At 33.2% G+C, this 17,752-nt stretch overlaps 1 protein-coding gene across 1 annotated transcript in view; it reads right to left on the bottom strand.

The window, feature by feature from the left end:
• The window catches only part of LOC117341664 (malignant fibrous histiocytoma-amplified sequence 1-like), a 36,261-nt gene that overhangs the window by 17,296 nt on the left and 1,213 nt on the right, over positions 1 to 17,752 (bottom strand). Inside the window, exon 2 of the mRNA XM_033903526.1 lies at positions 11,553 to 11,581. The gene's annotated coding sequence lies outside the window, so the exon portion shown is untranslated. The remainder of the gene's footprint in view (positions 1 to 11,552; positions 11,582 to 17,752) is intronic.

The following is a 17,752-nucleotide window of genomic DNA, read 5'->3' as shown; positions in this document are numbered from 1 at the left end:
GTTCCTGTATCTTAAATGAACTATGAACATTGACGAATCTAGCTAAAATATAGCAGAGGAAATACAACCTGTTATATCGATAACACAGACCTGTGGTCCTATGATAAACGCAAATGTCACATTACATTAGGCAAGCAAGTGATAACGTTTCAGAAACATGGCGAGCTCTAATGAGCAAAATATAGAAATGTTTACCCATATCACACAGGAAAATAAAAAACAAATCAAAGTCTGCGCCACGTTACATCTCATAATACTTGTCCGTGTCATTTATATATCATGGACATACAGCTGTAGGCAGTAAAGTCAAATGCCACAATTAAACGCTACGGGTGTGGAAAGCAGGAGTGTTACTATTGATTAAGGGAAAGTTCATGTCGGTGAAGATTGAGGTAAAAGTCGCCCGATGTATTTCCTTGATGTCATGTTTACAACGCTATCTACTTTTGCTATAATCAATAAACAACAACAACACGTATCTTTAAGATAGATGGGCTAATTTGACAAGGTCATTTTTATCAGTCCTGTTTAACTCGTCATTTAGTTAAGCCTATCAAAACCAAACATAAGTCAGCCACGAGAATGTTACTGCTTGTTATCATTTGTATGTAGATAATCTTTGGATTTCAACAGTATATCCATGATTTTCAACCGCCAGTCAAAACAAATCTTTGGATTACAGATATTTATTATCTGTAACACAATACCTCTACGTCTCTTGAACATTATGTGACGCCCCCTAAATCAATACACCCCTGCTCACCCTCTATATGTATATACGTACTATTATAGAAAGCAAAATATGTGACAAGCATATGTAAAGTCAAATGTACTTATAACATACTCTACTGTGATTTCTTTAGAAACTCTTGACTGTGTCATTGTATGTATTAACGGAGCCATCTTATGGCGATACAATAAGTATAAAACCAGTCTTTAAAACTGTATCAGAGTTTTGTTTATTTTTTTGTGAGTGTGTTTTTTTTGTTGTTTTTTTTTCAATGGTGTTAGAGCGATGTAGTAACATAGTCCATATCTACTCTAATTAATCAAATCAAGTATCGATAATTTTCAACACGTGTGTCAAACAACAAATCCACGGATTAAAGATACGTCAGCTGTAACGTCCTACCATGAAGTCAAGTCGATCGAAGTGTGATCCCATTGATGACATGTCACTGTTATGTACTATAATTTTACCCCGACAATGACGGCGATGAATGTGTATATGTATATTTGTATGACATGGAGAGGTACTCGGTCCCCCTATTGTAGAGCCAATGACACCACTGACAGGCCTACTAGTCTGTTGCCAGTTACAAACTCTTCAAAAACATATATCAACTTAATCACGAGAAGAATAATATCCATGAAAATGGCTGACGTTAGTTAATTCATGGAGGGCACATACAACACTTAAAAAATATGTAGAAACGGATAAAAGTGTCCATGTCAATATGAAATGATAAGTAATTATCTTTGACATAAACAAAAGCATCTTCATTCAGATTTGTTTTTAATTGAAAGACTCGCGACAGTCAGGGTCATATGAGAATGAGTGTCAATGAGACACCAACAAAGGAATGGAAAAATCACAAATAAAAACAAACAAGAAAGAGCAGACAGCATGGAAAGTAAAAACACGATTCAGAAAGGATCAGCTGAAGTGTGACAGCAGGAAGTATTTAACAGACTACCATTGTCCCCTGAAACATAAACAACGCTAAAACAACCCGACCCTGCAGGGATAGGGGAGGGGTACGATTCCATGCCTCCCAAGACATCAGTGAGATACAGCCGACATATGTCTTCCCTGTATCTACAAGGGCTTTGTTTCTGCGGATCTCTTTGTATTGATCTGAGATTTTGAGATTCAAGTATGTTCAAAGTAATGACAGCTCATCAATATGCATGATAAAGAAAGCACGTTTTATTTATCGGGAATATTGCATTTCTGTAATTATGGAAGCGAATATCTGAGTAGGGTTATTGACAGACAATCCGTTTTACCCTATATAATTGATCGGTCGTGCATTCAAATGTCTGAACACAACTATCCTTTTATATTACTCTCTGTTCTTGTGTACAGAGTCTCCATTGACACTATAGACTGCTACAGAAAGAAGGGTCGATATCAGTGTAATTGCATTAGGGAGCTTCTCAACATTTCAAAACAGAGTTAATTGGTTTTTAAATACATAGTTATAGCTGTTCACGATAAAGATTACTCCAGATATTGTAGTTTTATGGTCGATATGACGATAATGATGATGATAAAATTGGAAGCATCATTTTCCTTGTACGGTATTTGATAACCATTATGCCTAGCAATTGCATTATCACTACCGTGATTCCTTTTTGAAGAACGGGACATTAATTTGACTTTATCTTGATCTATCTTGCAGGTAACATCGACGCTGCAAAGGATGTTTTCGGAACAACTATACATTTTCAAGCATTTTTATGTAGATATATATTGATAATTTATCATGGGTTCGTTTATCTATTTATTTATTTAATTTTTTATCATTATTATTATTTTCGTCTTGATGTGATGGTTAAGTGTTATATTCGTCTGTTATGTTTTTTAATTGAACATTCCAAATATCGTCCGTGTATTATGCTACTCACAAAATTTGCAGATATTTTTTAATCCTGTGCGTCATATTTACTTCGTACTATCTCAGCAACAATGTATTTATTATAGTGACACTTTCATGAATGATGTTGTTAGGATAAAGCTAGATCCGAAGTATCTTACATATTCCCTAATCTGTGTTAATTTGCAAAAATGTAGCTATCCTTATTAACGCTATTTAGTTACAAAACCAATCAATTGGAAATTAATTACTTCATACAAAAATCAGCAATCAGTCTTTTCAAAAATGAATAACTACATGTGGTACACGATGTAGTTTATTTTGATGTGCAGTTGGATTTGAAATAAAATTTGAAAATGTTGTGACATATAATAGATGGCGTGACAGTATGTTTTCTACGACTTTTACTGGGGCTAATCGAAACTTGATATATTTTAATTATATCAGAAGCTGTTTTAGTTTGGCCTGGCCAAGAGGTTAAGCTCTTATTTATAACCATGGTTTGTCAACATAGTCCTGGTATGAAACATCAGTCAATTTCTGAAGAACATAGATTTATTGTATTAGCTAGATCCGCTGAAAAGAAATCAATTTACGAGTGAAAGCCTACCTAAATATGTCTGGGTGCTAGATTTACTCTGGCGGTGCTCAGTGATAGCCTAGCATCAATATTAATCTTTGACAAACATGATAGATGGTCTTCCACTTTGAGAACAAACATCACAGGATTACTTTAAAATCTCAGATGTTGTTTTGCCCTCTCTACAGCTCTGACGAAAGTCAACAAATGCATATTGATTTTATTAAAGATGCGTTGGCCGTAAAATCCCAAGGAAATCTCCCCTGTGTTACTAGTTGACCCCAAAACAATATATCAGCTTAAACTATTGTGTGATATTTGTGTACCCGCAATGACCAATATTGCTGTAAGATTATGTTGTCAAGTAAAGAAAGCCCACGTTGAGTTAAAATGATCCCATTATTGAAAGTAAGGATCAAATTCTTAAAAGGACAATTTTGATAAATGCTTAATTTATGTTCACAATAAAGGTTTATATCATTGTCTCCTTTACATAATTATAACATTTCTTAGTAACAATAAAGAGATGCAGTTTAAGGTATTTCAGCTCTTGTTGTTGCTTTTAACAGCGTACTTTTGATTTATAGTCGCAGGTATTTAACAAAACTAGGCGAGGGTTTGCAATGATGAGATATATTTACATTTAGCCATTAGAGGCGAAATTTAAACTTTACAAATAAATCACAATCGGGACTATGAACACATTTATACATTTCGAGACCAAATTTCGCTTTCGGTATAATTTACCTATGACAATGGCAAGAACGTTTTAAATAGTCCATGTATTAACAGAGATATAATCAAAACAAATATGACAATTGCTGAAGTTTGAAAATTGAATATTTCCACGCAATGTCATACAACTTGGTTAATACAAGGGAATGGAACATTTCAATCTAGATTTTGTATTGATCCCAGTCACTGGTGCCAATGTTATGGCTGAAACCAATTAAGCGTTTGATAAATCCATTATGTGATATAACATAACGTATTGATTCCAATCTAAATGTGGAAATATCTATTCAGATTAAGTTTGGTTGTAAAGCAGATGTCAGTAATATTTTAACATTCCCTTTTTTAAATTTGACTGGAAAAAACACTCATCCAGCTTTTACAGACATTGTTTGTTTTGTTAAGGACTACGTTTTAAAACACAATGACAACGTTACACTTGTTAACTATCTAATCAATATTTTCTAAATTAGATATTCATGGTTTCGTTAATAATATGCAGCATATACAAACCGAGGAAATGAAATTGCTGTCTTGTTTTTACTAGTAGTATTTACAAATCCTACAGCACTTCAGAAAAACAAGAAAAAAACGACATTTAAACAAAGCCGTCATTCCGACTCGAATTCGACGAAACGAGGGGAAATATGAAATAAATGATCCTGGAAATATACAGTAGGTAAAAAACCATATGACTCGGAAGGGTTAGCGTCTTCTGCTTCCATGACAACTTTTACGCAAACCTAGGAAATGTCACGTCCTCAAATTAAGAACTTACAAAGTTCTGTGTTGAGAGTTCTATAATTACAGTAAATTTAGAATAAGAAAGATCGCAAACAACAATATTTTACCACATTGGGACAGAATGATATGTCAAATATATCAACGCCATACATCAAAATACGTGTTTTACTTAAGTAATCTTAGTCAGACTTGAAATAAAGAATTTACAACAATAAAGAAAATGAGACGACTACAATCTGAAATTTATTGAATTGGACCGAACTACATCGTATAAACGAATCAAATAGGTCTTAGATTGCAGCAAAGTGGCTTGTAAATATGTCGTGAAATACACTTTACTTTTATCGGTGGCTCAAGAGAGCTATTTGTCATTTCTCAAGTACAGTTTTATACCAGTGTCTGCTCAATTGTGAAAGCAAAACGTACCGGTATTATTTGTTTTACGATATTTGAACAGCCATTGAATGGTTATACCTAGCTGACGGAGTAGAGGCTTTCTAAACATTGTATGTGATATTTCATGGTGTCACGTATGTACAACCCTGTTTGAATTGTTTTATGGCATATATCTGTCAAACTTTAAAGTTACCATATAATAAACGCGCATGCCGGTACCTATTGCCAACAAAAAGACTAAGTGTAAATAACTCATTTCAATTCTACAAGAATTTTTTTTTTTTTTTTGTATCCAAATGATTTGTGGTGAAACAAAAAATGTCATGAATGTAATGTGTCACACATTTCTTTCAACTTTATGAATACCGTGAGAATTTATAACATTCTTGGTACATCAATCGGACCATGGTTCACAAAAATAGAAGTATGGTTCGATTTTACATCCAAAAGCAATTAGCTGTCCAGTATACAATATACCTTACGTTGTTACATCTATTATTGGAAAATTATTTGTAATTCAATTTAATATTTTAATAAGAAATCGGTTAATTCTTTTAAATGATTACGTGATCATTACAGAGTTGAAAAAATTACCACATGTGCATGACTTAGAATCACATATCCTTTTCGTAGCAGGCTATCCTACACATCATGAATATATTTATGACTCAGCTGTGAATTCAATAGCAGTATTACCGCGAGCCTATATTCACTAATTACATCTCTAAAATCTTATTGAATGTCAATACATACGTTTACGATGAAAATAATACTTCACTTCGATATTTAAATTGGATGTGAGTCAATATGATGAAGTGATTAAGACGAACGGAGGTTATCAAAACATACAGATATTGACAAAGGCGGTTTTCAATAAATTTCAAACAAGATCGATTAAACATTCAGCGGAAATGGAAAAAGCTTGACTCGTTGAACTTGTAGGATTAAAAGGTTTATATTTTATTAGAAGCATTCTCTGTTGGGTTAGGTAAATCCACTGGACCGTGAAAATTATCCTGTATACTACAACAGAATGATATAATTATATAAGCTTACGAGCAGTAATATCAGCGAACATGGCATACATATGCATATAGCTGTAAGGATATTTTACCAGTGCGTACTATAGCCGTGGAAAAACGAAATTGCTAGAGCAACATCAGTCATTTCTTCCAGGAGTCACAACAATACGCGTTACAAAACTGGCAATGGAAACTTCAATTAATATGTAGCTCGTATCCCTTTAAAATTACCCTCGAAATTGTCTGTTAGTGTCTAGGTGCCTTTAATGGACGATTAGCAAATCATATCATAAGTGTAAATTGTACTATTCCATTATAGTCTAATAGGGTTTTTCGATCATGTGATCATTACAGTTTGGAGAGGATTTAATGATATCCAAATCCCTAATATACCTAGAAATGGTAGAATTAGGTTTTCAGAGCATCGGCAGCTTCACGATATCTTTTGCTTTTAAGTACAGGACAAATCAAAAATAAAAATTAATTTGATATCATTAAAACTACTCATATGCACATATTAATTTTCAATAATTAACTTCAGGAAATAAATGCAAATAAAATGTTGGCATATGTTTTAAAATATGAGTTTAGCACTTTACATAAAGCTAACAAGGCTTTGTTGACTTGTCCCGTGAGAGCTATGTACACTCTACCAAGGCGACCTTCAAGTGTTTTGTTATCTTACAGCACGTAAAATCTTTTTCTATAGTTTTTTTTTACACTATTTCTCAAAAAAATACAATAAATAGATTAAATAAAAAGACTTAAACATTTCTAGTGATGGTTGTCAATATAATCACGTTACATTTAGTGAAAGGTAAGTCAATGAAGTTTCGAGGTTGATCATTCTTGGCATTTTGTGTCCTGAACAACGGACATGGGTAGCTAGGAATGTATATTTGACAATACAAATATGTAAGAAAGCTTTCACACGTAATGTTGAAAGAGATTTTATAAACAGTTTGTTCGGAGGTATAACCGACACCTTCAGCACTTATCGAATGTAAACATTGTTTATGCACACTCTGTGGTATGCGTTAGAACTTACTGTTTCAGTCTTGAACCAAGCCGAGTACCACTCGGCAGAAAGCCTATTGTCTGCTTAATAAATGTTGTAACAAGGATACAATTGTAATTTGTACTTAGATAACGCGTCTCATGGAGACCTCTTGTTAATCAATTAAAAATCATATAATATAAGTTACAATGCTAAAATAAAACATCTACATACTTTCTCTATTGCAACTCCGGGCACGTTAACGAAAATATCCATTCATGTATTTGTTTTACATATAAAGCTTGTATCTTCAAATCAACATTCTTCGATTTTCATTGATAAAGGTAATATTATTCTTTAGGACTCGCACAACTAAATCAGCCAATCAGCTGGTGTTTCACTTGAACCAAGTCCCTGAGGAAAATGTGTTTCTTAGGTTTGTAGCTGTTTTCCTGAGTAAATAACATATGAAATGGGTACTTTCTATAAACAAGAATAAAGAGTAGGGTCTTGAGGTTTGGAAAATCAAAAATATGCACTCCTACTGAAAATAGAATGACGTAGAATTCGAGGTGTAAAAAGGCGGGAATTCCCCAGGTGGGGGTTCCCCAGTGTACTGTTTATGTCAGGGTTACTGTCTTTCGAGTACCCATGTGCTCTTATATGCCATTAAACCTATACAATAACATTTATTCGAAAAGAAAAAAACTTCAAACTTTAATTTGATATAAATTTCACATAATTTTAACTTCAAACGAGCGAATAAAGGGATGGGGTCACTAGTAATAACATATCATACATTATTTAGTTGTGCGAGTCCTTTAACAATGTTTACAAAATCAACTAATATCCGTGTTTCCGCTATGATAAATCAATGTTTCATCCTCTTGCATTTAACAAAGACTACTGAAGGTATCATTTCCTGAACTCAGTCTATATCAAAACAAATCAATATACTTAGATATGTGTAGGTCAACAACAAAACTAACTATAAAATATCCCTATTGGGTTTGGTTGAAACATTTCCTGTAGAATGACGGCAAACAATATGAATAATCGTGCGCCTCTATTGGCTATGTGAGGATGAATCCATCTATCATTTTATCGGGACAATTGACGTATGTCATCCCATGTAACTTTAGTGTATCGAAAACGTGTTGTCTTTCAAAACCAAGAATATTATTTACCACGTCAATTACATGTGTATCGTTCTAGACTTTGAATCAGGAATACTGGATGAGTATTCAACATCTGCGTCTTAACCCTATCTTTATTTACAACATTTCCTTTACTGAGTGCAACCAGTCATCTTTATCAAATCATTAAAAACTTTGTTTATCCGATGATAAACCTAATAAACCTGAATATAATGTTTAACATCTTGTTTTTTTCAGTTCAATTCGATTTCATATCAATTCATATTTATAAAACAACCGGCTTTCCTTGCGATCGTTCATTATTTTCCTACGCTTACCACATTGGATTAATATAGATGCATCTTTAATACTAAGATTAATTTTAGCCTGTTATCATAAGCGCAGGATCGAGAAATTTAAAAGTAAAAAAAAAGAGTTATGTTTGGACAAGTTTTTTCTTGTCTTACTCTCTCCATAGCCACTGACAAGCTAAGAGTTTCATATATCTATATTAACTTGAAACGTCGCGACAGTATCTTATAAATTAAAAGTGCGGTAGACCTTAGTCACAATTTGCAGTCATTCAGCAAAATTATCATAAAGACGAAAATCATCTTTCCACTTGGATAAGTTTATGTGGTTTTTAATGACTATCGACATGACTCGTATTTAGTCCATGTATATAAAAGTAATATATTAATGTTCAATGAACCCGTCATGAGATTATTGGTATACCATCGACCCGTATAATCACCATCCTTATACATTAGATAGTTATATGACCATAAATATAATAATATCTAATATCAAAAACATAAACATAACTTACGGAACAGAACATTGATAAATAACCATACCGTTTATGGCAATCAAATCACAGGCAATCGACATGGACTGCGAACTTACCTGGTTTCCATAGTGATAATGCAACGCAAATCTAAATATTATCTATAAGACGTTTTTAAATTCCTTAAAACATATTCTTTGTAAGTTTGCATATCTGTGTTGGATGAAGATCCTGTAATTTTAGAAAATTAGAAAAAGTAGAGGAAAATCCATTAAGGATGAATGAGAAAACAGACTGGTTAATTACATAGGTTGTAAAGCATTCCAGAACAACTTTTATCACACGTATACATGCTTTTAATGAAGACAGCAAAATCCCTGAAATATAATATTGTATTAAATTTTCAAAAATAGAACGACAAACCAATAGGCATGCTGAATGAAATGAATCGTAAAGCTTTATAGTTGGAAGATGAAAGAAGAATCAATACGTTCCCGAGTAAATAGAATTAGATAGTGCAGAGGACGAGAAACACATAATATGAAAGCAGTTTAAGTAGAATGATAGAGATATGTACAATCAATAAGTGTTTTCCGTGAAAATTGATTCTAATTCATGTATATTTTTTGTGGAATGAATACAGAGTGTTTACTTTATATATTTAGAGTGCTATGACGTATATCACGCCGTTTGAGATATCAAAGCTTTAGATAATTTGAATAGAAACTTTCTACCATTTCTTTACCTTCTCTTGGACATCTGATATCATGATAAAAATCATCGTCCTAGGTCAAGACAATCCTACGGATAATCCATGTATGAGAAACTGTTGAAATTCTCACCAATGTAGCACAATTAGATATATTAGATACAATTAGACATATGGACATTACTTATCAATGACTTAACTGGATATTTCTCTGTAATTGAAATGTCAATCTCATTAAATTCCGCATTATAAATTAATCTAATTGACAGAACGCGTGTATAATTAATTAAGCGTGATAGTAATAAATCTAACAAAAAAAACATTTAATCATTTAACAAACTTCAATGATACTTGTCAAATGTGATTTGTTAATCTAACGTAACAGATCTTTGGCTAACACCCACTGGTTCGATGTAAGTGTTTTTGGTAATTTACCAACAGAATGCGAAGTTCATAGCATAAAAGGTGTGTGTGTCAATGTAAATTGCAAATACATTCTTGGTATTTGTCTTATTTTTTTATATACATGTTTTGAAAAGTTTAATCATAAAGTGGTTATATGCATTTTCATCACCTATATATGAAAACTATTGCTGAGCGTTGAACATTTTATCAGTGAATTCCACTTGTACATTGATTTAATTTTATGTTTAAGTAATTTATTATATATATTAAGGAACTGATTTACATCGGATTTGTGCCTTGCAGAGTTTTTGTAAATAAACAACAGGATATGTTGTAAATCACTCTAAAGTCCTACTATGAATATCGATATTTTTTATAATGGCGAGTGTCACAGAGTGTCACAAATATAATCTAGATGGAATATCTTAAAGTGTTTATGATGCAAGATAAAGCAGGTCGAGGTTTCTTTGGTGTGCATGACAGAAATGATAGAAAAATGTGTGACACTTCAGATATAATCATCAGGTGGCGGGTCCGGGGTCGGGGTAACAATGGTGTGATTGAATCAGGTTTTTGCCGTGTAAATGGTTCTATATAAAACATATCTAAATGTCAGAGTGGGTTTACTAGGTAAGGGGGTGTTTGGTGATTAATCGAAGTCCGGAATTAGATGTGGTGATGATAATACAAGTGACAGAGTGATATATGTAGGGTAACACTGGAATCCTCAATAACTAATGGCATTCATTAAGGTATGAATGTGCAGTGTACGAGGAAGTTATCAATCTGATATATTGTCATATAACTATAGCGATGGTAAGGCTTATTTCGTTTAAGCTACATATGTATCTATGGAAAAAAAAGAAGAAAATCTGTTTCACCCCTGATATCGTTCTTATCCACATTGCTATGGTCATCCTCCTACACTAAAGCAGGGTATATTTATACTCATACATTGAGTAAGGGGGAGGAATACTTTGAAGTACAATGCATATTTTCCTATACTTGGCACCCATTCACGTTTGGTCTGGTATTTAGAGCGTTAACTGGGTTAGACACTGGTTTCTCAATAGCCCCAAAGACCTCAACATGTCAAAGTTTTTTGAAGTGGGAGAGGTATTATCAAACATGTTTCTCTCTGTGTAAATATAATGTAAATGGGTGTGACATCATATTGTATGTATCGGAAGCCTTAAATTCAACTTGAGCTCTGAAGTAGCAAACATGAATGTTAAAGCTACCCTGCCAAGGACGAATAAATAGCCGAAGATTTTGGATCGTCTACTCAATCTTCAAATCAACTGCCATGTGTTTTTTTCTGGGTAGATGGCAAAGGTCATTATGATGAAGATGATTCCCAAGTGCATTGTGGAAAGAAACAAAAGAAAGGAGGAATAAAACATATCAAAAATAAAAACAGTGTGCAGACTAAAAATAAACTTACCATTGTGTTGTAGCTAATCAATCTTTTTCCTATAAAAACATGCAAGTGGAATATTACAATGGCATCGCTACCAGACAGAATAGTCTTTTCTACAATACGGCCACTATATCTACACAATATAATATAGAGAGTATAGTCTGTTCTACAATATAGCCACTATATCTACACAATATAATACAGAGAGTATAGTCTGTTCTACAATACAGCCACTATATCAACACAATATAATACAGAGAGTATAGCCTGTTCTACAATACGGCCATCATATCTAAACACAATATAATGCAGAGAGTATAGGCTGTTCTACAATATAACCACTATATCTACTCAATATAATACAGAGAGTATAGTCTGTTCTACAATACGGCCACCATATCTACACAATATAATACAGAGAGTATAGTCTGTTCTACAATACGGCCACCATATCTAAACAATATAATACAGAGAGTATAGTCTGTTCTACAATATAGCCATTTTATCTACACAATATATTCAGAGAGTATAGTCTGTTCTACAATATTATATGGCCACTATATCTACACAATATAATACAGAGAGCATAGTATATTATACAATATAGTTACTGTATCTACACAATATATTCTGCTCGTCCTTCGAAGATCCTTCAAATGATGATAGCAGTGTAAATATAGAAATCAATACCACATAAATCATAAAACGGTCTAACGTGTAAGACTTGCTAATTTTAGCCAAGCCGATAAACTGATGACGTCATGAAAAGTGACGTCAAATGCGATTTACTAAGCGAACAAACTCTAGTTTAAAAATTGTTTCGTGATTACGGAGCCAGGGAGTAGCAACTACGTTTTAAATGCATCAAGCCTGTCCGTATCAGAGATGAGTATTAAAGAATGTATACAATTGAAAATGACTCTCTTTTTGAGCTGCACACCATGGCGTTCCTCTATACCTAAAGATAGATAAAATAAGAATATGGACATGTCATTTTCCGTTCAATAAAACGATATGGCACTCACGTAAGAGCGCATTGTCGCCGTAAGACGCCATAAGTAAATGACGTCATACTATAAAAATGTCTTCCTTCATCATCGCTCCATCTATAGAGATTTTTTTTCTCATGAAAATGCATTTTGTAAATACGATAATTAATTCCCTGTAAAAACTTTAAGACAAAGGAAAGTTGTACACAAAAATGTAAATCCATGAAAGCGGAAGAAGTTCGAGGCAGCAGAACTCCCCAATGCTATCAGGTTGTATCTAAAGCTAGATTTGTGTACATGTTCTCATATCATATATCACCTCTGATATTTGTTTGATAATTCCTTTCCAGAACGGCCTCCATGTCCACCCGTTTTATAAATCGCTATAGAGTATTGTTATATATTACACATCATACGGATACCTGGGATAATAGCATACGTTAGAGGTATACTTGATATCATACGATAAAATGTCCGTGGGAGGGACATACCGAGAGAGACATAAATACATTCTGATTCGCGATGATTGTATTATCTATACATATATCATCGACAACCCTAATTATCATACACGCAAATAGATGTAATTGACAAGATATATATCTTTCCCCGTATAAGATATAATACCGGTACACTCTGACGCCAGATAGTATCTCAAATTTCGAAAAATCAACTCTAGTTCGGTACACGTATAATATACAGTTCTACATCAAAGAATTAAGTAAATATTCGACCGTATCTGTAACGATTTTTATCACTAAATACTGTTTTAAACATCATGAATCAAACCCTGGTTCTATATAGAAGTCCTAACACGGAAATAGCAAGAACGTCACGAGACATAACTAACAGACTAAGCCAATGAAATTTTGATATTGTAATCAATGACGTCATAACGGTCATAATTGGCGTCATCAGGTCTTGTACTCATATTCTTTAAACAAACGTTGATGACATGTGCTTCCTGTTATTTTTGACTTTATACAATTGTGATTTTTTTCAAACAAAACTTACATGATTAATCATTTAAAGTCAGAAATGTTTAATGACATACCATGTATGATAAAACCGGATCTTAAACACGAAAAAAACGTGATTACACGACTAGAGTATAAAAACAGGCCAAGCTTATGAAATTGTTGGTTTATTGGTCCCTTACATATGAAAACAGATGAAGCTTTGTTATGGAAAAGCAACAAGGTCTTACCCTTTGCTATAAAAGACTAACAGGGCAAGGGAATGCATTGTCTGTTTTGATGGTCCTCTGCACGATAACAGAGAAAGCCAAACATGGAAAAGTACATCATTCCGCTAGAGAGGAGTTCCTCTAACAGGCTAAGTTAATGAATTGACAAGGTCATTAATGGTAAATAGCTTGTAACATTGTTATTAAAAAGAATTAGACTCAAATTCCAAATTGAGTCCCTTTAAATCGATTAACTTGAACAATAACCCGAAACCAAAAACGTTCTAGACACAGCGGTTACCATTTGTGTAGAATTGGGTTAGGTTGTCCCGACCCCCCGGGGTGATATTATAAAGAGTCTTCTCGTAAACCATTTAACGTTGGGTCCTGTAGATAGTGTTTATAAAATAACACAATATGATGGGTTATTTGGAATTTAAGGAGAAGAATGGTTTCAGTAAAAAAAAAAAAAATAGCAGACCGTAGTTTCAACACAAAAAGGGTACAATTTGATCTAAGCGTCGATACGAAAATGAATTGTAAGAGTTTTGATGACACTGATTTAAAGGGAAAGTAGTCCTGGACCCCACAACAACAACAGAAACGGAATCGACATAATTGTCTATTATATTGCTGGTGTCGTTACAAAGATCAAAATATTGATAAAAACAAAAGAAAATAACTACATTTGTATGTAGATAAACAGATAAATAATTGAAACAATTGGCGCAACAATCGTCTAACAAGTGAGAACAATGTAAACGTGTTCCATTGTTTGTGTAACAGCGTCTTTAAAACCAAAAACACGTATCTATTTCGTAATCAATAGGTAATCATTTCACAAAACTTACAACGAAATTATAGTTTAAATGTCATTTTTTATCCAATTCAGAAAGTAACGAATGGTAAAACTTACTGAAATAGACATTTATATATTTATCCAATTAGATCACAATGCCCATACATCATTTAAAACATGATATTGACACGGTTATGAAAGCGACCTCTCTTGCTGAATGGCAAAGTAACAAAGAAAACTTTAAGATGATTGCGTGGATATTTTTGTCGAAAAATAACGTGATTATGGCAATGACTGTACAACTTTTGTATCTAGAAAAGCCTAAACAATTACTGAAAAGTGTCTAAAAAAGTAATTATCTTAAAATTACACATAATTAGAATCATGAAAAAGCACAAGGATCACATTGACATATAACCTGTATATATTAGGCCTTGTCAGTGGGGGGTGGATACTCTATAACGGGACAAAGTCTAGAAACTCATATATAAGTTTTCCTCGAGCTTAAAAGAAACAGCAAACTGGACAGCATTCCATATCAACCATGATTAGTATACGTTAAAGTCATGTGTGGGCAGGCGTAACCAGCCTATGTGTTGGACATTTAACACGGCTTTTTAAGGCGGACAATACGAAATAATAGAGGCCGCTAGACATAAATGATATCATAATTGGAGCGTCTATAAATAATACCCTTCTTTGTAATTATATCTTTAGAACACCTATATCTTTCTAATCAATTATTTATTTGTATCTACGTGTAGTTTAGGTACAGGGTAGGTACATTCTTCAATGAACCTGATCCATCAGGGACCAATAAGTATTTAATAAATTTGTTTTCTGTATGCAAAAGTAAAACACACAAGAATCCATATTTCCAAGACTCATGCCAAACTATTGCATTATCTAGAACAGGTATGCGAAATATGCATGCCCGATTCAGTTTTGGTGGAAATTGAGCTAATTGCAAAACAAAACAAAAATATCTAAAACATGGCAAAAGAGGCGCAAAACTCGATTTTTTAATTTGACACACAACAACGATGTTTGTTTCCAAACGTCGCTAACAAGTTCAACAATCAGCGTTACCTCTGTAGAGATTCTATTACGATACCTCTAGGGGAGTAAATGTGGTGTTAGGTGATTTTAACATGGTACTTCACTGATAGATAAATTGTTTTGACATTATTTTGGTGTTTTCATTCGAATTAAGATGATTGTGAGTTCTGTGACGTCATTTCTCCATGATGTTGAAATCTGTGACATAAATAAGACGGGTAATGATGTCAGAGAATATTTAAATCCCAGAGGTAATTAACTGAGAGGTCAAACATATTTAGGCCTAGTGTAAACATTGATACAGCCATTTCCTTGTCCATGTAATCACTAATCGAGCGGATATATTTCATATAAACAAAACTTCCGTCACGATCTGTATACGTCATCATTCGGATCATCCTCGGGTTGGCTATAATTTGAGAAAGAAAAAAAAACAAGGAGTTCCGGATGTATACGTCATATGTCTATTTTTAATGAACACGTTATTTGATCAACTGGGATCTACCCTTAAGTATAATATGTTAAAATGTCCGACGACCGCTAAGGGACAACTCTAAAACACACAATGTATTTGTATATTATATCCCCAACACCCTATTTTAGACTATATCATCTATCAAATGAACTTTTGCTGGATAACCCTTTGTTGTAAAAAGACACAAAAGCTTACACATTTCACCCCTAACTTCATTTTATTTTATATATTACATATCGTTAACTTTCGCAGGGATAACCGAGCTGTAGCTACAAAAAAGCACATATGTTGAATTTACATATTAGATTAAATAATCCTGGTCCTTAATACTACAGTCTGTCCATTCTAGAACAAATTTGATCATAACACATTCTACACGGCTCAGATACCTCATATCTGTTTCTTAATGTTGAATTCATGATCTAGTCAGCTTGAGACATATCTATCGATATAAACAAAACAAAAAACAAAAACAAACAAAAAATGTGATTCTCTGCACATTTGACGTTGTTCCTTTGTTGTCTTCTTTTTTTTCAATAAGTAATGTCAACAAAATCGTACAATATCTACTAGATGTGTAAATAGTCGGGGATGGATGGAATATGTACTAACATATCCAATTTGCAAGCTGACTAAACTTTGGGTCTCTCGCTCTAAATTGAATACACATTCCTGTAAAGACTCAATGGAAGTAAGTATATGGCAGCCACTTTAATTCCAAACTGGCTCAACAAGAACTAGTATACAGTCACCTTAATTCCGAACTGGCTCAACAAGAACTAGTACATGCATACAGTCACCTTAATTCCAAACTGACTCAATAAAAACTAGTATACAGTCACCTTAATTCCAAACTGGCTCAATAACAACTACAATATACAGTCACCTTAATTCCGAACTTAATTTCTATGCACCTGATTAGCGGTAGATAAATATCCAATTCATGTTTTCTCTAACGTTCTATGCAAGACGATAAACCATTGTTAAATTCCATTTACCTTTATCTAACCTTCTAAGTGGATTATGTCGAATTCCAGAAAATCTATGGAAAACAAACATGTAAGTTATCGTCCGTGTAATATGGTCTGAATACCACATAATGAACGCTAGTTTTAGTATCCTTATAAGTGGTGATAAGGGTTGTCCATACCGGCCAATATGATAGGGGAGAAATGAGTTCTAGGTGGACTAGAGTCCGTACAGGCTTGGTTGTATTATCATAAATGTGACATTAATATTTGATACTGTTTATTTTCGTGGAACACATTCTGTTATATATATATATATCTTTAGATGGTAACTTTTTGTTAAACTTTCTGTACATCAAAAGGGTTTGGATATATAAAATGTTTTGTCAGAGCGTAATATATGTTTCATATGCGTATTTATAACAAACGTAAAATTGTAAAACTTCTATCAGAGATATTTTTAGAATTACAAATTGTATTCTTGGTAAAATACACTCCACAAACTTTAAAAACACAAATATTCTTTACGATACAAATAATGATATCCCGCATACTTTCAATGTTTAAAATTCTATAAACAAATATATTCATCAGATTCGTCAAAACCCTTTTTTCGAAATACTGATTTTTAAATTTTACTCGATAGATAACTACATGTAAACCCTGGTTGCTAGACAAACTGTTTGATAGTGTACAGGCTTAGCCTAAATCTTGTTGACATATCGCTGCACGTACTTTTTTGTAAGTC

This window comes from Pecten maximus, chromosome 14 (assembly GCF_902652985.1).
Source record: "Pecten maximus chromosome 14, xPecMax1.1, whole genome shotgun sequence".
Taxonomy (NCBI): Eukaryota; Metazoa; Mollusca; class Bivalvia; order Pectinida; family Pectinidae; genus Pecten; species Pecten maximus.
This window is presented reverse-complemented; position numbering and strand designations above follow the sequence as displayed.